Source organism: Hibiscus syriacus, unplaced genomic scaffold (assembly GCF_006381635.1).
Source record: "Hibiscus syriacus cultivar Baekdansim isolate YM2019G1 unplaced genomic scaffold, ASM638163v2 tig00111330_pilon, whole genome shotgun sequence".
NCBI lineage: Eukaryota > Viridiplantae > Streptophyta > Magnoliopsida > Malvales > Malvaceae > Hibiscus > Hibiscus syriacus.
In genome coordinates, this window is record NW_024063059.1 from 8036407 (window position 1) to 8050548 (window position 14142).

General features: G+C 33.4%; 1 long non-coding RNA gene across 2 annotated transcripts; it reads right to left on the reverse strand.

The window, feature by feature from the left end:
* Window positions 1-3442: 3442 nt before the first annotated feature.
* On the reverse strand, window positions 3443-12559 carry LOC120158714. 2 transcript variants are annotated; one of them, XR_005519274.1, is made up of 3 exons: window positions 12409-12559; window positions 8917-8921; window positions 3443-3454 (listed from the first exon to the last, which is right to left on the reverse strand). It is a non-coding gene; the product is annotated as an uncharacterized LOC120158714 (long non-coding RNA). The 2 variants fall into 2 exon arrangements; XR_005519273.1 differs by lacking the exon at window positions 3443-3454 and adding an exon at window positions 4526-4538.
* Window positions 12560-14142: the final 1583 nt, after the last annotated feature.

Here is a 14142-nt window from a genome sequence, read left to right on the forward strand (position 1 = left end):
TAAATTTTGAGATTAGCGATTTCTTCAAATTCAGGGTAATGCCATGTGGAGAAGCGACCCCGATGCCCATTATCAATTTGGTAATCAATCTTAAGGATGGAGACAAGCCGCTCACCAATCGCCTATATCAAGCTTCTCTAATACCAAGTGATCACGAGACCGGGGAGACGGACCAAGCCATAACCGTCTAGGGTAGAACTGTGAGGTAGAAAAATCATCAGTCCATGGTTTGACCGTGAGGTAATGGCTAAAAATAATCCAAGGTCCATTCGAAAGCACCATGAGATAGTCACTCGTCATTGTGAATTTGACTAAAAAATAGTCATTTTCGATATCAATTAATTTGATGGGGGTGCGTAGGCTTCGAAAGGGCAAGTATTCAATTTTGGAGAGTGTTATACCCAATCCAGTCGCCAAGGATTTTGACAACTAGATTGGAATCTATGCTTTCAAGGGCTAGGTTGCAAACCCGATCGGAGAAGTTGATGAAAGGGATGCCGTCAGTTTCACTGATCTCGACATCATCTTCGAACAAATCAATGTCATCCTCTTCAAGGGGCATCAAATCTTCAAGGACCATGTCGCAATACGAGATCGCTGAATTGGTAGTAGGCGGGATGTCAGCAGTCCATGTTGAGTTGAACGTCGGGCAGGAGGAGGGAAGAAGGGTTCAATGATACTTTGTCTCGTTGGCATTGCATCTTTGGTTCTTCGTGATCGGTCGTTGGTTCTTGGGAAGAAGACATCTAGGGTTTTTTATATTCTTCTTTAATTTTAATAAAAAATGTAAGATGATGTTAAGTGTCAATTTTTAACAATTCTAAAAAGTTGAGAGATAAGTTTAACTCAAAATAATAAAGATATGTCTTTAAGGTTCGTTTTTGACTAAAATTGATATTTCTTTTAAAAACTGAAAAATATGGTTTAAGAGAGTACCACCAATATTTATTTAGAGTGTTATTAGATCACTTAAAAAAATTTGTAATTAAATTAAATTTTAAAAATTATTAGAAAACTTTTAGGTATGATTTTCAGAAAAATGAGTTCATAAGTTGATTACGTGTAAGGGAGAATTAACACCCGCACAACGCCCAGAAATTAATACATAGTCAATTAATTATAGTCTTTGTAATGAAAAATTAAGAATTCAAATTTAATTTATCTAAGGATCCATTTTTAAGTGAATAAATACAATGTTATTTAATCGATTAAAACTCGAGAGAGAAAAATTAATAATTCGTTGCATTTAATTAGAGTGCTAGCCATCTAATATAAGGTAGAATATCGTCCCCTCTTTTCTAACTAAAGGAGTGAATTTCTTCTAAAAAAGTTTAAGGTAAATTGACAATACTTCGCCATTTTGAGTTGAGAAGAAATACCATCTAATATATAGTAGAATGATGATTTTCCCATTCTCGGAAAGAAATAAAAAATATTATCATTGTATGGTTAAACATTATATTTATTCACATAGAGATTGTGCAACAAACAAATATTTTATTAATAAAAATTACCAAGCCTTTAAGGTAGATAGAGGATGTTCAAATATTTATAAATACTGAGACTAAACTATCGAATAGGGTCGAGTGGTCTATCCTCGTTAAATTTAAATATATGAACAATTTTCTTTCTATCATCCTGATTAATTTTAGAGTGTTATCATTTTAATTGGTTTCATTGGATGATATTTATTCATTTTAATTTATCAGAATCAATCTACTAGTTAGATTATGACAACCCTCTCCGATAATTAGAATAAATAAATATGACCTTTTTTAATTAACTACGAAAAAGTATCGAGGGATGCAAATGAGATTATTATACACATATTTAATTAAAAATCCCATACAACTAATAATAAGCTACACAAAATGTTGGTAAATTAAAGTACTGATTAACAATAAGCACTAAAATATAAAGAAATAAAATTTAAAGACAAAATTATAAAGAAATAAAGTAATTAAAAACAAATATTAACCAAATCACATTAAAGTAAAACTCATTGGCCAAATTACAATGATTGAAAGATTATTTACCAAATGAAACATGGCCAAACCTAGAAGGACTGAGGAGATAATTTACCCCTGATATCTTAATAACATGCGTGGATGAAAGCCAAAAAACTGCTTTTGGTTCATTTAGTTCTTCATGCTCCAATATTGTTTTAGAGAGAAGGGCTTTCACTTCTTTCTAGAATTTCCATCGTCTTTCATCTCCGACGATCGTCGTCTGTTGCCATCCATTGATCGTCGTTCGACTCTAAATTTCAGGGGAGTCTCATTTCAACGTTGAGAAACAAATTTGATATGTTTCTTTGTGAGAAATAGTCTCCAAATTCACTATTAAGGTCATCGACCATTTGGTTCTTTTCCACTTAGATCTATCGTTGTCTGTCGTTGGATCTTCTCAGTTTCAAAGTATATTGCTTGCCTCACTTTAATGAAATTTCTCACTGTTTGAATTAATTAACAACGACTCCAATCACCATGGAATCCACTTCGGCCAAGAAGAGAGTCTTATCTCCCCTTCTTTTTGTATTTTTTTTTTCGATTTCTCTCGATTCTCACCACCAACCGTTCTAAACTTTCTTTTTTTTTGTTTTTCAAGAATGACTATTTATCTTCTTCAAAAAGAATCTTTTTTTTTTCTCTTTTTAGTGATTAAAAAAATTCTCTTCATAAAAGAGAGATTATTTTCTGTTTTGGATTGATTCAAATCTACTATATTTTGGGAAATAATAATATTCTTTTCAAATAAGGATGATTTCTTCATTTGGATTCTCTTGAGAGGAAGGCTATCAATCGACACATGGAGAAGTTCAATAGTCACGCATGACTTACACACGCCTAGCTGAAAATCCTCTTGGTGGATGTTGGAGCTTACTTCACTAGTGTTTTAGGTTGATATGTTAAAATTGTGGGTTAAAGAATGTAAGGGCCTGTATAATAGATATGGATCAATAAAATCCATTTATTATAGCTAATAAGTCTATATATATATAATAATAGCAATTAAAAACTAAATAAGTAATAATGATAAATAATAAATAACAAGTACTACTACTAATCATATATAAAAGTAAATAATATAAATAATAAATATTAATAAAAAAAGATAATAATAAAGAAATAAATATAATATTAGGAATAACTATTAGTAACAATAATAAATAATACTATTACAATAAGAATAAAAAAGAAATGGATTCCAGACGAAAATGAGTGCTTACAATTGTCCCTCTTTGCCTATTGCGTGTTACCAAAATAGGACAAAGACAAAAAGACAACCAATTTTCATCTGGTTCTAATCTATTTTAAAATATGGTGTTATCTCATGCGAGATTGAAATTAAACTTCGCATCTCAAGGGAGATTGAAATTAAACTTCGCATCTCAAGGGAGAGAAAGCTTGTGCTTCAAGTGAAATATTATAAAAAATTCACATTTCGAGAGAAACTATAGTGAAATTGAGGTCTTTAATATAAAATGTCTTGAGAGAGACAAAAATTTGTTTCAAGGGAAATTGTCTCGAGTAAGACAATTTTTCAGGGAAACTGTATCGATTAATATGAAATTCATTTCAAGAGAAACTATCTCATATGAGATAAAAATTTGTTTTAAGGAAAATTGTCTCAAGTGAGATGAAATTTTATTTCAAACAAAATTATGTCAAGTGAGATAAAATTTATTCTTTTGAGAATGTCAAATCTGAGGACAATATTGCTCCTTCTCGTTGAGGAGATCTGGTCACCTTTGGATGATTTGACATTTCATTTGTGCCTTTGCAAGGATGATTTATTTTTTAAAAGTCCATTTCAAGGGCATGTCTTCATCTTCTACATTTTCAATTAAATGAGTTTTGAAATCTTGGTCTGTTTCATCTCAATACCAAAGTAGTTAAATCTGCAAAAGTCAACATAATCATTGGTTAGTGTATATGTGAATGTTAAAGTTAATTTAAGTGATTGGTTCCTATGCCCGAGGAAGTGAAGTTGAAGTTGAAGTTGACTCATCCTTTATGAGTTAAATCAAGTTGTGGATGACTCCTCCCTTACGAGTTACATTTGATTTGTGGATGACTCATCCATTATGAGTTAAGTCTGATTTGTGGTGTTCTTTGAGTCTAATATAATTTGTCGTGAAGTTATAGTTTGACTCAAAAAAATATGAAAAATAAACATGCGTGTAAATTCATGAATGCAATGCTCTTAGGCATGCCTAAAATATAAACAATTAACTCCTCGTTGCGAGTTGAGATAAATTATGGACGAATCCTCCATTGCGAGTTAAGTCGAATTTTGGATGACTCCCTTTTGTGAGTTAAGTCATTTTGAAAATCTATCTCGATTAAGACAAAGAATTTCAAGAGAAAAAATCTCAAGTGAGATACAATTTTTTAAAGGGAAACTGCATCAAAAAATTTTCAAGAGAAAATATCTCAAGTGAGATAAAATTTTTGTTTTGAGAAAAACTGTCTCGAGTGAGACTTGTTTTCATGAAATTTATCTCGAGTGAGATAAAATTTTTGTTTCGAGAGAAACTATTTCGAGTGAGACGGAACTTTTTTTTATGGGAAACTACCTCAAGTGAGATAAAAATTGTTTTAGGGATAAACTATCTCTAGTAAGATGAAACTTGTTTTAAGGAAAACTACCTCAAGTGATATAAAATTTTTATTTCGAGAGAAATTGTCTTAAGTGAGATGAAATTTATTTTAAGGGAAACTTTATTGAGTGAGATAATTTTTTTAAGATAAATGATCTTAAGAGAGAGAAATTTTTTATTTCTAAAGAGAATCTCTTAAAAACATCATCAAGAGAGGGGAAATGGTCTTGAAAAAGACAAGATTCTTTGAAAATTTTAAATATTTCCTCGAGTGAGGGGAAATAGTCTTGAGAAAGACAAGATTGTTTTTGAATATTTTTTAATGAAGTTCTCAAGAGAGAAAAAGTAGTCTCGTGGCTTGAAAAAATACATTTTTTTAAGTTTCTTAATAAAATCCTCAAGAGAGAAGAATCACAATTTTTCGTGAAAATACAATGCATGTAACGATTAATGTTTGATGCAAAGATGCATGTGTCTGTAAAATGTGTTAGGATGCAAGTGCATGCTTTCATGAATAATAATGAAACAATGATGTGTAATAAGTCTTCATGTTGTTCATGAGTTGATCGTGTTTATTCTTTTCCATCATATTGATTTCTTTCTAATTCAAATCAATCTACTTTTCTTGTCCCAACAAGTTCTTCCACAAGGTTTCTTTTTCTTTGCCCTGACTTCAATTCTGAGCATTTGTCTAAGAGACAATTGTCAATTTCCAAGATACATTCCCAAGTGATATTATCTTGTTTGAAAATGTTTTTCTTCCTCTTTTATTTTTTCAAAATGTGAAAGGTTTGTTGAAGAAACATAATAATTCCCTCTTTAGGATCATAATTGAAGTAAATTACAAAACATGGGTTCAATAAATATCAAAAGAATCAGATGCTCTCTTTTAATCATTCAAAGTTATATTTCTTTGACACGCGTCGAGACTGATGATTCTGAGATGTCGGTTAATTACGGAATGAAAATATTTCAAATTGACTTCTTCGGTTAACATATAATACTTATGGTTCTCTGATGATCCTAGATCAGACATGTTCATCATGTTCATCTTTTGGAAATGTCCACCAGTTATAAGCCCTAGCGAATGCTTCTAGTATGTGAGGTGATTTATCAAGAGATTTATAAGATCACCTTTTATGCAATAATTGTGCAATATTCACTTTCAAACAACCTTTTTAGGTTTTCAGCTCGAACCTCTTTTGGTTTCAAGATGTGCTTTATGTTTTTTTTCATCTTTAACCTTTTTTTATTGTTTTTATCAATTTTATTATCATGCATCAAAGTTTTAGAAGTTTTTTTTGCAAATAAAAGAATACCCTAAGAGGCATAATGAAATCTAAAGATAGACTCTTCCACTTAGGCATTCGTGTATGATTAGAAAGTACTTTTTAGACATGTAATGTAGGTCAGGGCTCACGGTTATAAAATAAACTATAAATAGGCCCAAACAAGTGTTTAAGGGTGATTCACCGTAGGATCAATGTGTTCCTTCTTATCTTGCTCAATTTGAATCTGCATCCATATTTTTCTTCTTTTCCCTTTTGGATCCCTCTAGACTGCTTATTTATGGGTTTTCACCCTAAAGATCATTTTCTTTTTCAATTCCTTTAGTATTTCATGATATTTTCATAGATATAACATGGATCTTTAAACCAACTGAAGTTGATTAACCTTGTGATTTAAGGAGTCATTTTTTACGAGAGTCTCCTTACATGTGCTTTATGTCTTTTCTATTTGATGAATTTTGGACTTCAATTTCGTTTGAGCACAACATAGCATTTTCATTTGAAGTATTTTGGCTTGTTCTCACTTGCATTTGAATCTTTAAACACATTGTATCTGATCAACCTTATTGTGCTTTATTATTGATTGTCTTCACTCATGCGAGGAGATTTTCTTTCATCTTGCCCCCTAATGTGGGGAGTGATACTTGGTTAAGGTTAAATTCAAAGAAAAATATTTTAGGCTTAAACAGGGACATCAATGACTGATTTTATTTTGTTGTTAAGGGATATATGAAGAAGACCGTTCATCATTTCATACACAAAAATCCTTGTGAAAGAGATCTCCTCAGAGGGATAGATGTTCATAATTAGTCTTTTCTTCAATAAAAAGCGAGTCAATAATACACAATATTTTTTCCATCACATAAAACCGATATTTCCCTACATATTCTGTCATCTTCTAGCAATAAACGAGTCATAATTAGTTTTTTTTTGTTTTGTCCATCAAACTTTCTTGAAAACAATGCATCAAGAATCGATTATTCCCTACATATTCTGTCATCTTCCAGCAGAATATAGTGATATGAGTCAAAAGACAGATATTTCCATCAAACTTTTCAAAGTCTGGGACTTTAAAATTTGAGGGAAAAACTAGATCTGGAACCAAGCTAAATTCCTTAACATGAAATCCATAGAGATCGTCTTCACCTTTCACTATCTTTATCTTATCTTCCAACTGCTTTATTTTGTCCTCTATTTTTCTTGGCCTTAAGTTCCTCATTCAGGTCTGGGACATGATAGTCTCCTAGGTTATTTTGATGATTTGTTATAGTTGAATAACCTCTTGGATATTTGTGTATGATTACCAGCTTTGGAGTGGGTTGCACCATTACACCTTTAGGAATCATTGCCCCATGGATATTTGTAAACTTTAGTTTAGAAAATCTCTCCACTATTTGGTTACCCGTAAAAGCCATGCCTAGTGTGACGAAATCCAGAGTAGACTTTTTATTTTTGATCATATCTGACACATGCACCACACACCACAATTCTGAAAAAGATGGGCTAACTCTTCCACCTGGCCTAATTATATGAAACATGGCCAAACTTCTAAAGGACAAACTCCAAAATTCAATTCAGGCATTCATCAATAAATGAATTCAAGCCCACATGGAAATAGAAGAACTTAAGGAGGAAAACCCATTCATTTCCCATCCACAGCTACTTGGATCTCTATATCCCAAGTTAAAGATAATCTGAAACCATAATGTACAATCCAAGAAGACATTCCTGGAAATAGATTTAAACCTCCTTAAATTGCTAAAACCTTTGTTAAAGTATCAATTGTTGAATTATGAAGCATGTATTACTTTTTTCCTTAGATTTTAGTTATTTAAGTTGTTTTCCTTTTATTTTCTTATGATAAGGGTAAAAGGGTAATTGTTTTTATTGAAAAAAATCCCCAATTAGATATCATTTCATCCATGGTTTCTTCTTCCTTGCTCCACAAGGCACTACCGCCAATTCATCTTCTAGAAGACTTATTAGGATCGTTCATCAAGATAAGGAGATTCATCTTACATCAAACTCCCTGATTTTATCAGCATCGCTTGATTAAACACTAAATCAATGGCTCACATCAATGTTGCCCACCCCATTGCAATTAGGTCTCATATTAGTTTTATTTATTTATTATCATTTTAATGTAATTTTATCCTTTAGTCATGATACAATAAGGATTCATTCTCACCTATAAAGAAGGCTCCTGTCACCATTATAATCATTATCTTTTCTTTGAATAATAATACAATGTGAGTACGTTTTTGCAAGAGCTTATTGCTTTGTGCCTTCGAAGCTTCTTTTTCTTTGAGTTCTTTTCAAGTTCTTGAGAGAGAGATCTTCGCACTCTAGTTTTCCTTCTCATTGTGATTAGGAGGGTTGGTTAGAGCCGTATTATCGAGTTTTTCTTTTCATTGTGACTAGGAGGGTTTAGTCGGACATTTATTTAACTATTTTATCTTCCACAAACTATCTTCATATTCTCCCATTATTTTCGCCCACCATATAAAACCTAGGGATTTTTGCGTCAAGCACCATACATACTGGGGTAAATTTTAAAATCATTTTTCCTATCAATCCGACCATCCGATTTCAGTTCAGTCTTCATCGTTGCAATCTTTATTCCATTATCTTTCCAACAAGCATCTACTCATCCAAATTCAACCACAAATCATCCTTGCATCCACTTACAAGGGAGATAAACTTTAATTATTCATTACAATTCCTTATCTTTTAATTATTCTTGTTTTTTACTTGTCTTATTTGATTATTGTCTTAACCTTATCTTTTTGTATCAATTCCAAAAACCCTAAATATATCCAAATATCTAATTTTCTGCCACCCATATCTCCCTCTCATCATTTCGTTCTTTGATCAAGTTTAGAGCATTATAGGTGATCGCTTGTAAATGTATATTCTAAGGCAAGCAATTATGTGCAAGTATACACAATCGAATCAAGTAATATAAGGTAAGTGAGTTATTGTCTCCTAAGGGATTGGTTGAAAGTTTTTAAGCTTCACCACAACCAGAACTAGTTGTCACAAGCTAATTGCTAATGTCTTGTCAAACTAGAAAACTATTATTAATAAAACAAGAAAATACTATAAAGTATGATTGCAAAAAAGTTTGGTCGAGACAAAATAAATATGCAAATTATCGAAATAAAATAAAATAAAACAAAGGTAAACGTTGATTCAAATATGATTAAAATAACCTCGCATATTCAGACCTACCACAGAGCACTAATGTTAATCTTTTGTGTTGACAAACAATTATTCTAACTCAAGAATGAATTATTATGACATGCTTAAGCTGCCCGACAGGATTGCTGAGTATTTTTAGACGGTTGTTATGGCAATACTACTCAGTGTTAACTACAACCCTTGGTTTGTCAAACTATTGTTATAGCAATACCTCTCAGCGTGAACTATAGTCGTTGTCTATCCTACTCTAGCATCTATCCCTTTTAGTTGAATGAAACTCGCTCCTTATCTATAAGGTAGACAAGTTAGAACATCACTATTCCAGATATATTCCATTGCTCACGTAGATATATTTTAATTTACTCAAATCTAAGAATCAATATCTAGACAAAAAACAATCTCTCGATGCTCTTACATTGCCAAGACATGTTTCACCAAGACCCCAAGCTATCTCTCGAAGCTCTTACAGTGTCAAGGTAAAATATTCAAATAATGAACAAAATATTCATGAGGAAAATCATAATTTATCATTCATAAAGCAAAAAATAATTATCTAGGCAAAACAAAGTTTAACACCAAGTAAGACAGTTATGGTGCTATCAAAAAGTCATCCAAGTATCATCGTTTAATACAACCCCAAATATGTAAAGAAATTAAAAACAAAGGAAGAACAACTCTAAAAATTAGGGGCTCTGTCGTGACAATTCTGATCAGTACCGCGCCTGCCTTGGTGATCAGCCTCTCTCGAGACCTGACCACTGCTCTGCTACAGTCTGGCTATGGAGGACACCAAGGAAGGTCGGTTGGTAAACGGTGGGGAAGCACTGCAGTTGCTCGCTCACACTTTCAGTAAAGCTCTAACTTTATCTTCTCATTTTTTCTTTGGCGGCTACGGCTGGATATTTGTAGAGGGGAATCTCCTAGGGATAAGTGGATATTCCTTAAATAACTGTTGTTATCTTGTCCATACTAAAAAGGAAAGGCGGCTGGAGGCTGTCAGAATTTTGAGGGCTTGATTGCACATGAAGGAAGTCGTACAGTTGGCTTGTGACATATGCAATTTTGTCATACCCGCTTCAGACTTTCCATATAAACCTTACCTTGGTGAGATAAATCTACTCCTCACATTCTTTATCTTCTCTATTCCATTGGCCCTTACGAATTTCGTTGTTGCGACTAAAATGTTCTTCTTAAGTAAATTTCCCTGACATACACAATCCATACAACCCTTTCTCCTCAACAGCATTAGCTAAACCAAATAAATCTTGCCGAAGCAAAACTTATCCACCACAAGCAAATATAACCAAAATGCGATTAAATACAACTAAAGGCAACTAAGATGTTGTGTATACTTTGTTTAGACGAGCAATAACTCATGTGAAAAGACTAGAAATTGAGTCTTTTTATGGAGTTATCACACCCCCAAACTTAAGCTATTACTTGTCCTCAAGCAATGTACAATAGCTAGAAGAAAATTAAAATTGTCATGGCAAATCATGGTTAAGAAAATCATATGGTTTGAGATTTCAGCCCTCAACAAAAAAATGGCCTTAACATGTTGACGGTCATATTAGTCAAGTCCCTTCCCTAGTCAGGATTCCTTGCTATTGTGTGTGCGTTATTGTAATCAGTCTATGCATTGAGGTAATTAGAAAACTTAAAGTAAGTTATTATGGTTTGTCAAGGCATCAAATTATTTGTCAGGCTTAGTTTATACTCCTAGTTATTTATCAACTTTTTTTGGGGAGTTAGCTGATCACACCTACATTCCCACACTCTAGGTCAAAGGGAGCATACCTTCCACCCCCAAGCTAGTCGGGTAGAGTCATCTTGTGACTACTTTCATTCACTCATATGCCTCGACAACTCTCAATTTTCTTATGGGTTTTTTTTGTTTATGCCCTTGCATAGAGGAGTGTCTCTTTTATTTTTTTTTTCAAGTTTTAAACACTAGGAATTTCAACCTTAACCTTAAAATATTTTTGATGTCTAGGCAAGAAAGATGTTATTTCCTAAAATTTTTTACTGATTACCTTAAGCAGGGACAACCTACAATCGTGTTTGTAAATTTCAAAGAATCAAGCCTAGGGTTAGTTCTCTTTTTTAGACAGTGTCCATAATAGTTCTGCATAGGCAATCAAATTATTCATTCATCATTGGGCATCCATAATCCATTCCAAATAATAAACGTAACATGCTTATGTCATGACAACCAAAATTTTCAACCAAATATCATCAATTGCTTTTTAACAAAGTATGGCAAAGTATGACACAATACATCCCCAAACTTGAGAGATACATTATCCTCAATGCATGAGAACTTAAGCTACATGAATCTATATATAAATGTGAAAATAAAAAAACTAAAATGTGATCTTATTGTGGTGGTGTGGTTTGAGTGAACACCCTTGTTCTGCGTCCTTTAGGAGGAGGGAGACTATGATCCCGAATCTACTGCTGCTATTGTCAAGGGTGATGGCTGAAGAAAACGGCCTGCCATTCGCTTGATGCATCTCTTGCTGCTCGGGGCTCGTGCTGGTGTTGGTTGGTGTGTGGTAGGAGTGTATTGTGCAGGAACTATAGCTTGGCTTTGAGCTGTTTCAGGTACTGGTGTTGCTTGACAGAAGGGGGAATGTACTGGAGCTTACTCGGCTTACGTCGGGGCTGGAGTGAAATCTTCATCGGTGAAAGAGTTGGTGGAATCTCTTGAGTTCTTTTAGAGGTTGAGAAGGAGGAGGAGCTGAGGAACTCGTCTGCGTCGCCATGGCCTTCCTATGGTACAGGCGAGACATGGGTGGCCAGTGGTGGAACGTCTATGGGTACTTCTGGGGGAATATTTGATGTCAAGGTGTGGAATGTGCTCCCGCCAGTAGTGTATTTCAGAATGATGTTGGGGAAAGACGCCAGGTTATCTTTTGTGATCAGGAGCAACTCCTTGAAAAAGATATTGAGTTGGGCATTCCATACCTTGACGTACCCAAAGAAGATCTCTATATGACTCTCAAGGCGCTAGATCTTCTCATGCGTTTCTCGTGTGTACGTGACCACCGCTTCCATTCTTACTGTGGCAACATATTTTGCTCATCTCGTGTGTATATGAGAATTTAAAATTTTTAAGGATATGTTGTATTCTAATAACTCTTTATCCATCCTGATGTCAGTAATGGGATTAAGCTAGTCACAATCTGTTGTTTTTCATTAGTTGAAAATGGGTTTTCATGGGTAGTATTTATATGACATCCTTGTTATAGTCCAATGTACACCCAAGTCCCAAAGAACCATTTGTTTTCAGACAAAAACATAGAAGTTAGAAACGAAAAGAGGATGGGCAACCTGTTCTGTTGTGTCCAAGTGGACCAATCTACGGCGGCCATAAAGGAAAGATTTGGAAAGTTCGACGAGGTACTAGAGCCGGGATGCCATTGCTTACCGGGTGCCTCGGGAGCCAACTTAACGGTCATCTCACTCTCCGATTACAGCAGCTCGATGTTCGTTGCGAGACCAAGAGGTCCAAGACTAAGGTTTGATCCATGTTTAACTCGTTAAAAAAACCAGGGCATAGTCCCTATTGTACTTATGTTTTCGACTCGAAATATCGTTGTTGCAGGACAATGTGTTCGTGAACGTCGTCACGTCGATTACATGGCAACTAAGTTTTCAATATGAATAATATGGTCTTATTGTTACTGATGATTCAACCTTAATTGATGATAGCTACTGCTACGGCTGTACTCCTTACTCGACTAATCTCTATTTTTACCTACGCGTGAAATCAACACACGTTAAAAACTTATTTAGTGAAACATAGCATTGTAAAGAAACATTTCTAGATACATAAGTACATCATTTTTTATTTGGTTTTCAACTACTTCGTATCATCCATAAGGATTATATAAGTCATTATTTAAACCCAATTTCTGTCATAATAGATTCGTAAACATTTTTGGTATGTCCAACATATATTTCTTTCTTTATATTTTCCCATTATTCTTTAGTAATTATACATTAATTACATTAATGACATCCTTTTACGCCTTTACTGCACCGTTATACATTTCATTGATATCAAATTGCATTGTTAAACATTTAGTCTTTTACCTTAAGGCATTTACCCTTTCATCTAACTAGCATAATTGACACCATTTTGTCAAATGTACAGCTAGGTCATTATCTTTTACTCAAAGGTATTTAACCTTTCATCTAACTGCATAATCGACAACTTTTTGTCAAATGCAAAACTAGGCCATTAATCTTTTACTCAAAGGTATTTAACCTTTCATCAAACTGCATAATTGACATCGTTCTGTCAAATGCACAGCTAGGTCATTAATCTTTTACTCAAAGGTATTTAACCTTTTATCTAACTAGCATAATTGACACATTTTTGTCAAATGCACATCTAGGCCATTAATCTTTTACTCAAAGGTATTTAACCTTTCATCTAACTGGCATAATTAACACTTTTCTGTTAAATGCACATCTAGGCCATTAATCTTTTACTCAATGGTATTTAACCTTTCATCTAACTGGCATAATTGACACATTTCTGTCAAATGCACAGCTAGGCCATAAATCTTTTACTCAAAAGTATTATTCATAATATCACTTAACTCTTTCAATTCATTATAAATTCTATAATTTGTACATGTAGTACCAATACAATACTTCACGGTCTTATATAATTTGCTAATGTTGCACACACCCTACCAATAGAGAAATTTATAAACTTATTATGAATTTATTATTTTCTTGCACACAGAGTGCCCATACTGAAATTCGTAAACTTATTATGAATTTATTAGTTTTTCACACATAGTGCCATGTGGTAATCACCATACATATAGTAATCAACATACATTTATAACTATCATAACACTTAAGTACATATTGAATGCACTTGCCTGGCTTGCCTAGCTTTTGTATCCAAATCACAAAGCTGATTACTTTGGTACTTGGCCTTTGCCTTTTGTTTTGCTTGACTCTAGACCTTGACTTTGATCTATTCAAGCATCCATTAAAGACATGTACGATATGAATTGTTAGTATATT